Below are 10,393 nucleotides of genomic sequence, written 5' to 3'. Positions count from 1 at the left end.
CTCATCTTTCAATACCGTCAGTAGCAGGTGCATTGTGTGTAGATGAAATGATGTGATAGACCAGGTGCAGGGAGGGATTGCTCACCTGCATGTACATTTTATCAACAAAATAGCCCTTCCCAACTGTAAATCCCCCCCCACCTTTAAAATTAAATGTGCTCTTTGCAAGGAGCAGAACAGCAGAAACACGAGAACACACTATCCAAGGAACAGCCATGTGAAAAGTGAGTTCTGCTAAGTGGGATTACCTTAACAGGCACCACATTGTGACGGCAATATTTCAAATGGAGCAATAGTGGGCAGTTTCACGTATTTTGAGTTCTAAGGCACAAATAGAGTTCTTAGTCCAATAAGATAAGATTTACCTCACGATGGTGACAGAATACATCTGGTCTGGTAAGTGAATATCTACTGGAAAACAAGAGTAAGGATAAAACCTGGCATCTTACATTTAATCCTTTCCCAGATTTAAGGTCCTTGGTAAGGCTTACATCAGGAACAACGTCAATGACTAAGAACATAAGAACAGCCGTAGAAATGCCAAGGACTGAAAAGGACAAGTTGTTAGATCAAGATTTGCCTCTCTCCTTGTCTTTTCTAGGTCTAGCTGCTCCATGAAGCAGTTATTAATGGCATCTTAGACAAACAAAATTGTCAGTGAGGCTCTACTCCTTACAGTGCCTGTCTTCAGAGTAGATATTTTTTCAGGAAGGTAAATATTCCGTATGGTTCTTGTTTGAGCTCTTTGTACATAGCACAGCTATCATTTTATTCTTTAGAGTTAACCATTCTTCTGCCTCAGCTTGCTGAGAAGGGAAATATATTCAGTGTGGCCCCTGGAATCAGTTGCTTGAGCTTTAGTCTACTAGGTGATCCTTAGGTAAGTAATCTGACTTACTTGCCCCTTGCGAATCAATATTAATGATTAGAACTGATTGAAATTTTTTTATCAGTGATTTTTTTCCAACCCAAAAAATTCTTTTTTGGAAAACCAGTTTTCTGTGGGGAAAATTTCAGTTTTGCTAAAGAAAATCAATCTGCCATTGGGAAAATCAAAACAATTTCTACCTGGCTGGAAGGATCTTGTCTATTGCACTTTTTGCCAGTGAAATTAACAAAAGCTTTCAAGAAGGGCTGCTGAGGATGAGTGCCCTGACTTGCTGCTTCATGCACACAGGCACCTTCCCCTCATAGCTCTGGGGTGAAGAGGGCAGAGAGAGAGACCAGCTGCTCAGCTTCCTTATCAACTCCAGGGCTGGGCTCTCTCTGCCTTTCCAGCCCAGAGCTCTGGGTGAGACTTGAGTGGATGGGCTCTCTGCCTCTCCAGCTGCTGGGCTGGGGCGCTCATCAATTTCAGAAGCCTTCTGGCAGCTAAGAAGCCAAAAAAAATCTGTTTTGGTTCTCTGGAAACAGGATTTTTCTGGAAAAACCTAAACCATGAAATGTTGAATTTTTTGTGATACATCCTGTTTATTTTTCCCCAAAAACTTTTCCATTTTCTGGCCATTTCCTTTAGTGGTATTTATTTGATAGGTCAGATTAAAGTCTTGTCCATGCTGGACATTCAGAAGCATTGGCTGATTGAGTTTAGAAGTATATCAGACCAACCTGGTTTAGGGTGAACATAGACTTGTGGTTAAAGCAGAGGACTGGGAGTTGGAAGATTTGGGTTCTATTTCTGACTGTGCCACTGCTGTGCTGTTGGACCTTGTACAAGTCTCTCTCCCATCTCACTGCCTGTTTTCCCCACTTGTACAAAGGGGATAATATATGCATGTCAACCTCCCAGGATGTGAGATTTAATTATTTGTAAAGCACACTGAGATCCACGTAGCTTCCCGCTGTGGATAAATGCCCAGCAAGTGACGCATGTCCCACACTGCAGAGGAAGGCAAAACCCCCCCAGGGCCTCTGCCAATCTGCCCTGGAGGAAAATTCCTTCCCGACCCCATATATGGTGATCAGCTAAACCCTGAGCATATGGGCAAGACTCACCAGCTAGACACCCACAAAATAATTCTCTGTAGTAACTCAGAACCCAACCCATCTAACATCCCATCACAGGCCATTGGGCATATTTACCACTCATAGTCAAAGATCAACTAATTGCCAGAATTAGGCGCTCTCATCATACCATCCCCTCCATAAACTTATCAAGCTTAGTCTTGAAGCCAAATATGTTTTGCCCCCACTGGTCCCCTTGGAAGGCTGTTCTAGAACTTCACTCCTCTGATGGTTAGAGACCTTCATTTAATTTCAAGTCAAAACTTCCTGATGGCCAATTTATATCCATTTGTTCTTGTGTCCTCATTGGTACAGAGCTTATATAATTCCTCTCCCTCCCTGGTATTTATTCCTCTGATACATTTATAGAGAGCAATCATATCACCCCTCAGCCTTCTTTTGGTTAGGCTAAACAGGCCAAGCTCTGAGTCTCCTTTCATAAGACAGGTTTTCCATTCCTTGGATCATCCTACTAGTTCTTCTCTGTACCTGTTCCAGTTTGAATTCATCCTTCTTAAACATGGGAGACCAGAACTGCACACAGTATTCCAGATGAGGGCTCACCAGTGCCTTGTATAAAGGTACTAACACCTCCTTATCTCTACTGGAAATACCTTGCCTGATGCATCCCAAGACCGCATTAGCTTTTTCCACAGCCATATCGCATTGGCGGCTCATAGTCATCCTGTGATCGATCAATGTGATGCGTCCCCAGTTTATAACAAAAATTCTTGTTATCCCGAAATGCCGGACCTTGCACTTTTCACTATTAAATTTCATCCTATTACTATTACTCCAGTTTACAAGGTCATCCAGATCTTCCTGTAGGATATCCTGGTCCCCCTCTGTATTGGCAATACCTCCCAGCTTTGTGTTGTCTGCAAACTTTATTAGCACATTCCCACTTTTTGTGCCGAGGCCAGTAATAAAAAGATTAAATAAGATTGGTCCCAAAACTGATCCCTGAGGAACTCCACTAGTAACCTCCTTCCAGCCTGACAGTTCACCTTTCAGTATGACCCGTTGTAATCTCCTCATCTTTTCCAAACCTGTTGCAAAGGACTGCCCTACCATTGTATATGATCATGACACATCAAAGTCCATCATCTTATCCCTGCAGCATTTGTCTTTGTGTTCTGGGCCTCAAGTACCTACATCTCTTTAAGGATGATCTTCCGTCCTTACATGCTATAAGGTATGGGGGTTAGGAGGATTTCAGACAATCGGTGAAAATACACTAAGCTTTTGTGGGGAAGCTAACAAAAGCTGCATGACCGTAAGGCTTTTCAGTACCACTTCTGTTCACCTCAGACAACTTTTAAAACGGAGTGATAGTTACTGTGATCAGTTGATGAATGCAGCTGAAGTGAGCAAGCACTGATATTTCTGTGCAATTTTTGAAAGACACCAGCCATTGCACCTATCTCAGCTCAGACTAATTCACATCAGGTCATGTGCCTAGTAGCAGTATATTTAGCATTAGTAGAGGCATGAATCTGTTTAAGGATCCTGTTTTTTTTTTTTTAAGGGCTAGAACTTTAAATTAAAGGGCTTGATATGAAAACAATTCTTTTCTTCCTCCCCTTTTAAGTATCAAGGTTTGTGCAAGTTGATAGAGTGGAGATGATCTAATCTAAGCCACATGAAGGGCATAAATTATGTTTTTGTGTATTCAGACTGTCATAAGCTAGGCACTGGTGGGACACATAGCCACTAGGGTTCTAATCTGCACTACTTTCTATGACAAATAGAGGAAGATGGGGCAGGGTGTGGTTTTTAAGCATTGCATGTGTCTCTCCTTTTGGGAATTCAGTTCTAGGCATTAGAGGAGCACCTTCTAGGGCCAGTATAAACACTAGGACACTGGGTGCTGACTGAAAGAAGTGTACAGTCTAAGGGCTTGTCTACACTGGCAATGGCTTGTGGAGTCATGGCACAGTGCTGGGAGGGAGCTTTCCCAGCACTCTTAAAAAAAACTCACCTCCACGAGGGGGCGTGGCTCCCAGGGCTGGTGCACTGTCTATGGCCAGTGGGGGGTCTCTGAGGAGGTCTGTGTGTTGGAATGCTGGGCAGTGGGGGGTCTGAATGGAGTGCTGTGTAGTTGTGGTGAGCTGTGGGGAAGGGCATTGGGCAGTAGTGGTGTGGCTGTGTAGTGGGGTGCTGGGCAGGGGTGGTGGTGTGCAGGCCACTGTGGTGGAGGGTCTGTGTCAGGGGCTGGCGGCATAGCAGTGCTGGGGGATGCTGGGCATAGAGAGTCAGGGGCTGTGTGGCATGGCATGTGCCCACCCCTGAGGGGAAGGGGCACACTGGCAGCACAGGACAGGGCGGGACAGGCAAGTGTGCATCTGGCAACTGCTAATTTGTATACAGTGCCCTTACACTGGGTTGGCCCCACTCTGCTGTGCCCCATTGCCCCGGGCTGGCTTCCTGCTCTGGGGACTGACCTCTCCATGCCATGCTCCTTTGCCCCTGTGGGGGCCCACAAATATGTTTGGGGCTGGGTCCACAAAAGGTTAATTCTGCCCTTGCTTGGGGAGTGTTTTTTCACCCCAGAGAGAAAATTGCAGTGCTGTAAGGAGCCAGTGTAGACAAGCCCTAAACAGAGAAGAAAGACAAAGTGGGAGAAATATCAGGGTTTAGCTGTGTTAGTCTGTATCCACAAAAACAGGGAGTCTGGTGCCATCTTAACGACTAACACATTTATTTGGGGATAAGCTTTTGTGGGTAAACAACCCACTTCAGGTGAGGTGCTACCCGACTGCTTGTTGTTAAAGTGGGAGAAACCAGCTAAAAGAGGAGAAACGATTTGCTTAATGAGAAACACCCTTCCACCCAGCAGCAGCAGCACCACCAGCGCTGGGCCTAACTCCACCGCTCCACCAGTCAGCCCGCGGCAGTAGCCCATGGGCCTTAGGGTTTCTACTTCTGTGCAGGGCGAGTGCCAGTGCTTAGCGCCCACGGCGGCCCGGGAAGCCGGGTACCGCAGAGCGTGGCTCTCCCCATCGTGCTCTAGCCCCACCCAGGGGCGGGGCTTGGGCCAGGGATGCTCCGCCCCTCAGCGACGGACCCACCCTAATGGTCCCGCCCCCTTCTCCTCCCCCGCCCCCGTCAACCCGCTCCCGGATGGCCCCCTGCGCCAGCTACTCTGGGCGCAGGCGCAGGCGGTCCATACGTCACTAGCACGCGCCAGGACAGAGGAAGGACCCTGAGCGCGACGGGGAGCTGGAGAAACGAAAGTGAGCGGAGTCGGCCTGGTTCTTTCGCCGCCGCCGCCTGTGGGCCATGGTGCTGGCCTGAGACCCCACCCCAGTGAGTGCCGCCCGCGACCCTCGCCCCGACCATCGGCCCTGCCGCTCCCCGCCACCCTGCTCCCGCCGCCCGGGGGCATTCGTGCCCCCCCCGGGGAGCTGCAGGGGGTTGGTGTTTGCCCCGGTCCCCATGGCCGAGCTTTGCGCGGCGCCGGTGCTGTGCCTCTGCCCGTGTGCCCCGCCTCCCCTCCCCACGTCGCGGGCGCGCCTAGGCCCGTGCCCACGGCCGGTGTGACGCTCTCGGGGGTCTGCGGTGGAAAGCGGCTGGAGAAACAAACACTACAGCGAATGGGACCCGCTCTGCGCTGCCCTCTGGGGGCAGGCTTAGGGGGGTGATACACCCGCACTGAGGGCAGACCGCGGGTCCCAAGTGAACTGGGCCCCTGTGGGCTAATGAATTTGATGCTGCGGTCTTTTGTGAAGGGCTTTGTACAAACATCCTAATTCAGAGTAGGAGACAATTGCTGTGGCTTGTGGGTCTAATTTTGCCATTGGTTACAATCCTGCAGCACCTGCTGACTTTGTGGGATGTTGCAAATGTGTATCTGATGGCAGGATTGTGCTCAGTTCGTTTCTGCTGATGCTATTTTAAGAGTAGTTTCAAGACCCCCTGGCTGCACCTGGGTGGATTTTTAGTCAGGACAGTTCTATGGTGCTGCCAGTCCGTTAGCTTTCAGTTCTTTTTTTCCTTGAGTTTTAATCCTGTAAACTATAAACACTGATATTGTTTATTCTTCATGTTAAATATTTTTCCTGCAGCACTTCACCTACCCCAAAAGAACCTAGCTCTTGCACTAAGTGATGTATGTATTTTTATCCCGATGCCCCTTTCCATTCGCTAGCATTTTTCTCAGCAAACTCCTCAGGCTTGTTTGAGTTCAGTGGAAGATAGTCGACCCTCACTTGTTACTGCTCCCCTGGTTTACGCAGTGGTTGTTTATCGGTCAACAAACTCTTCAGTAACATAAGAACGGCCACACTAGGTCAGACGAAAGGTCTGTCTAGCCCCGTATCCTGTCTTCCAACAGTGGCCAGTGCCAGGTGCCCCAGAGGCAATGAACAGAACAGGTAATCATCAAGTGATCCATTCCCTGTTGTTCATTCCCAGATTCTGGTAAACAGAGGGTAGGGACACCATCCCTGCCCATCCTGGCTAATAGCCATTGGTGGACCTATCCTCCATGAATTTATCTAGTTGTTTTTTGAACCCTGTTATAGTGTTGGCCTTCACAACATCCTCTGGTAAGGAGTTTAAAAGGTTAACTGTGCGTTCTGTGAAGAAATACATCCTTTTGTTTGTTTTAAACCTGTTGCCTATTAATTTCATTTGGTGACTCCTAGTTCTTGTGTTATGAGAAGGAGTAAATAACACTTATTTACTTTCTGCACACCAGCCATGATTTTATAGACCTTAATCATATTCCCCCCTTAGTCGTCTCTTTTCCAAGATGAAAAGTCCCAGTCTTATTAATCTCTCTGCATACAGAAGCCATTCCATACCCCTAATAATTTTTGTTGCCCTTTTCTGAACCTTTTCCAATTCCAATATATCTTTTTTTGAGATGGGGCAACCACATCTGCTTGCAGTACTCAAGATGTGGGCATACCATGGATTTATATAGAGGCAATATATTTTCTGCCTTATTATCTATCCCTTTCTTAGTGATGCCCAACATTTTGTTCATCCTTTTTGACTGCTGCTGCACATTGAGTGGATGTTTTCAGAGAACTATCCACAATGACTCTAAGATCTTTCTTGAGTGGTAACAGCTAATTTAGACCCCATCATTTTATATGTATAGTTGAGATTGTTTTCCAGTGTGCATTACTTTACATTTATCAACACTGAATTTCATCTGCAATTTTGTTGCACAGTCACCTAGTTTTGAGAGATCCTTTTGTAGCTCTTTGCAGTCTGTTTGGGACTTAACTATGTTGAGTAGTTTTGTATTATCTGCAAATTTTGTCACCTCACTGTGTAACCCTTTTTCCAGATCATTTCTGAATATGTTGCATAGGACTGTTTCCAGTACAGACTCCTGGGGGACACTACTATTTACCTCACTCCATTCTGAAAACTGATCATTTATTCCTACCCCTTGTTTCCTATCTTTTAACCAGTTACCGATCCATGAGAGGTCGGTCCTTCTTATCCCATGACAGCTTACTTTACTTAAGAGACTTTGGTGAGGGATCTTGTCAAAGGCTTTCTGAAAATCTAGGTACGCTATATCCACTGAATCTCCCTTGTCCACATGCTTGTTGACCTCCTCAGAGAATTCTGTTAGATTGGTGAGGCATGATTTCCCTTTACAAAAACCATGTTGACTCTTCCCCAACAAATTATGTTCATCTATGTGTCTGACAATTTTGTTCTTTACTATAGTTTCAACCAGTTTGCCTGGTATTGAAGTCAGGTTTACCGGCCTGTAATTGCCAGATCACCTCTGGAACCCTTTTAAAAAATTGGTGTCACATTAGCTATTCTCCAGTTATTTAGTACAAAAGCTGATTTAAATGATGGTTTGCAGACTACAGTTAGTAGTTTTACAATTTCACATTTGAGTTCCTTCAGAACTCTTGGGTGAATACCATCTAGTCCTGGTAACTTATTACTGTTTAGTTTATCAATTTGTTCCGAAACTTCCTCTAATGACACCTCAATCTAGGACAGTTCCTCAGATTTGTCACCTGAAAAGAATGGCTCAGGTTTGGGAATCTCCCTCACATCCTCAGCTGTGAAGACTGAAGCAAAGAATTAATTTAGTTTCTCCACAATGCCCTTATCATCTTTGAGTGCTCCTTTAGCATCTCGATCATCCAGTGGCCCCACTGGTTGTTTAGCAGGCTTCCTGCTTCAGGTGCACTTACAATTTTCTTTTGCTATTACTTTTTGAGTCTTTGGCTAGCTGTTCTTCAAGTTTTTTGGCCTTGCTAGTTATATTTTTATACTTCATTTGGCAGATTTTTACGTGCTCCTTTCTATTTTCCTCACTAGGATTTAACTTCCACTTTTTAAAAGGATGTCTTCTTGTGTCTCATTGCTTCTTTTACTTTGTTTAGCCACAGTGGCACTTTTTTGGTTCTCTTACTATTTTTTTTTAATTTGGAGTGTACATTTACATTGAACCTCTATTATGGTGTCTTTAAAAAGTTTCCATGCAGCTTGCAGGGATTTCACTTTTTGCACTGTACCTTTTAATTTCTCTTTAAGTAACTTCCTCATTTTTGTGTAGCCCTTCTTTCTGAAATGAAATGCTACAGTGTTGGGCTGCTGTAGTGTTTTCCCCACCACAGGGACGTTAAATTTAATTATATTATGGCCACTGTTGCTAGGCGGTCCAGCTATATTCACCTCTTGAATCAGGACCTGTGCTTCACTAAGGACTAAATCAAGAAGTGCCTCTCCTCTTGTGGGTTCCAGGACTAGCTGCTCCAAGAAGTAGTCATTTAAGGTGTCAAGAAACTTTATCTGCATCTTGTCCTGAGATGACATGTACCCAGTCAATTTGGGGATAGTTGAAATCTCCCATTATTATTGATTTTTTTTTTTAAATTTTAATAGCCTCTTTAATCTCTCTGAGCATTTCATAGTCACTATCACCATACTGGTCAGATGATTGATAATATATCGCTACTGCTATATTCTTAGAGCATGGAATTACTCCTAGAGCAATAGAGATTCCATGGTACAGTTTGATTCATTTAAGATTTTTACTGCATTTGATTCTGCGCTTTCTTTCACATATAGTGCCACTCCCCCACCAGCATGACTTGTTCTGTCCTCCTGATATATTTTGTACCCTGGTATTACCGTGTCCAGTTGATTTTCCTCATTCCACTAAGTTTCTATGATGCCTATTATAGCAATATTCTCATTTAATACAAGGCACTCTAGTTAACCCATCTTATTATTTAGACCTTTAGCATTGATAAATAAGCACTTTAAAAACTTGTCACTTTTTAGGTGTCTGCCATTACATGATGTAATTGAATTGGACTTTTTTTCATTTGATGGTTTCTCATCAGATCCTACCTGTATTTTATCCTCTTCCATCCTCTCCTCTTTCCTAGGACATAGAGAATCTCCATTAATAGAGCCTCCCCTAAGGGATCTCTGTCCAAACCACATGCTTCTCCGCACCTGTCGACTTTCCCCCAGCGCTTAGTTTAAAAACTGCTCTGACCTTTTTAGTTTAAGTGCCAGCAATCTAGTTCCATTTTGGTTTAGGTGGAGCCTGTCCTTCCTGTATAGGCTCCCCCTTTCTCAAAAGTTTCCCCAGCTCCTAATTAAACCCATCCTCCCTCCACCTTCATCTTATCCGTGCATTGAGACCTTGTAGTTCTGCGAGTCTAATGGCCCTATGCGTGAAACTGGAAGCATTTCAGAAAATGCTAACATGGAGGTCCTGGATGTCAGTCTCTTACCTAGCAGCCTAAATTTGGCCTCCAGGATCTCTCTCCTATCCTTCCTATGTCACTGTTACCTACATGTACCAAAACCACCAGCTCCTCCCTAGCACTGCGCTTAAGTCTATCTAGATGTCTTTGCACTAGACAGACAAGTAACCATGCGGTTCTCCCAGTCATTGCAAGCCTAGCTATCTATGTTTCTAATGATGAAATCCCCCACTACTATTACCTGTCTCTAATAACTGGAGTTCCCTCCTCTGGAGAGGTATCCTCGGTGTGATAGGATACCATGACATCATCTGAAAGGAGAGTCCCAACTAATGTAGTGTAATGGGAACAACATTTCTGTATGCATCCTTATTTAAAGCTTTGCTATAAAAAGAGTAGGAAAACTAACTTTTTTTTTTTTTAAATCAGTGTTTGCGGGATCAGGTTTCAGAATGTTCTGCCTCCTTCAGAAGAAGTTGGCTCTTTTCTGTAACTTTTCAGAGGAAACGGAAAACACCCACTGAACTGATCTTGTGTTCCCTCAATTATTTACTGCTAGTGCAGAATCAATCTGTAATATGCACTGTTAAAAAGGCCTTTCGGAGCCAAATCAAATGTTCGAGTTCCCAAGTGTGAGGAGACCTCTCATCGGTTACTCTCTCTTCTCCTGGTTGGCAGGT

The 10,393-nt window shown here is 44.9% G+C and overlaps 1 protein-coding gene across 1 annotated transcript in view; it reads left to right on the top strand.

Annotated features, from left to right (window-relative positions):
• The first annotated feature begins 5,174 nt into the window (after positions 1 to 5,174).
• CMTR1 (cap methyltransferase 1) overlaps positions 5,175 to 10,393 on the top strand; it is a 59,140-nt gene continuing 53,921 nt past the window's right edge. Inside the window, exon 1 of the mRNA XM_050951577.1 lies at positions 5,175 to 5,313. The gene's annotated coding sequence lies outside the window, so the exon portion shown is untranslated. The remainder of the gene's footprint in view (positions 5,314 to 10,393) is intronic.

This window comes from Gopherus flavomarginatus, chromosome 4 (assembly GCF_025201925.1).
Source record: "Gopherus flavomarginatus isolate rGopFla2 chromosome 4, rGopFla2.mat.asm, whole genome shotgun sequence".
NCBI classification, from domain to species: Eukaryota; Metazoa; Chordata; order Testudines; family Testudinidae; genus Gopherus; species Gopherus flavomarginatus.
Note: the sequence above shows the minus strand (reverse complement) of the source record. Positions and strands in the feature narration are given on the sequence as shown.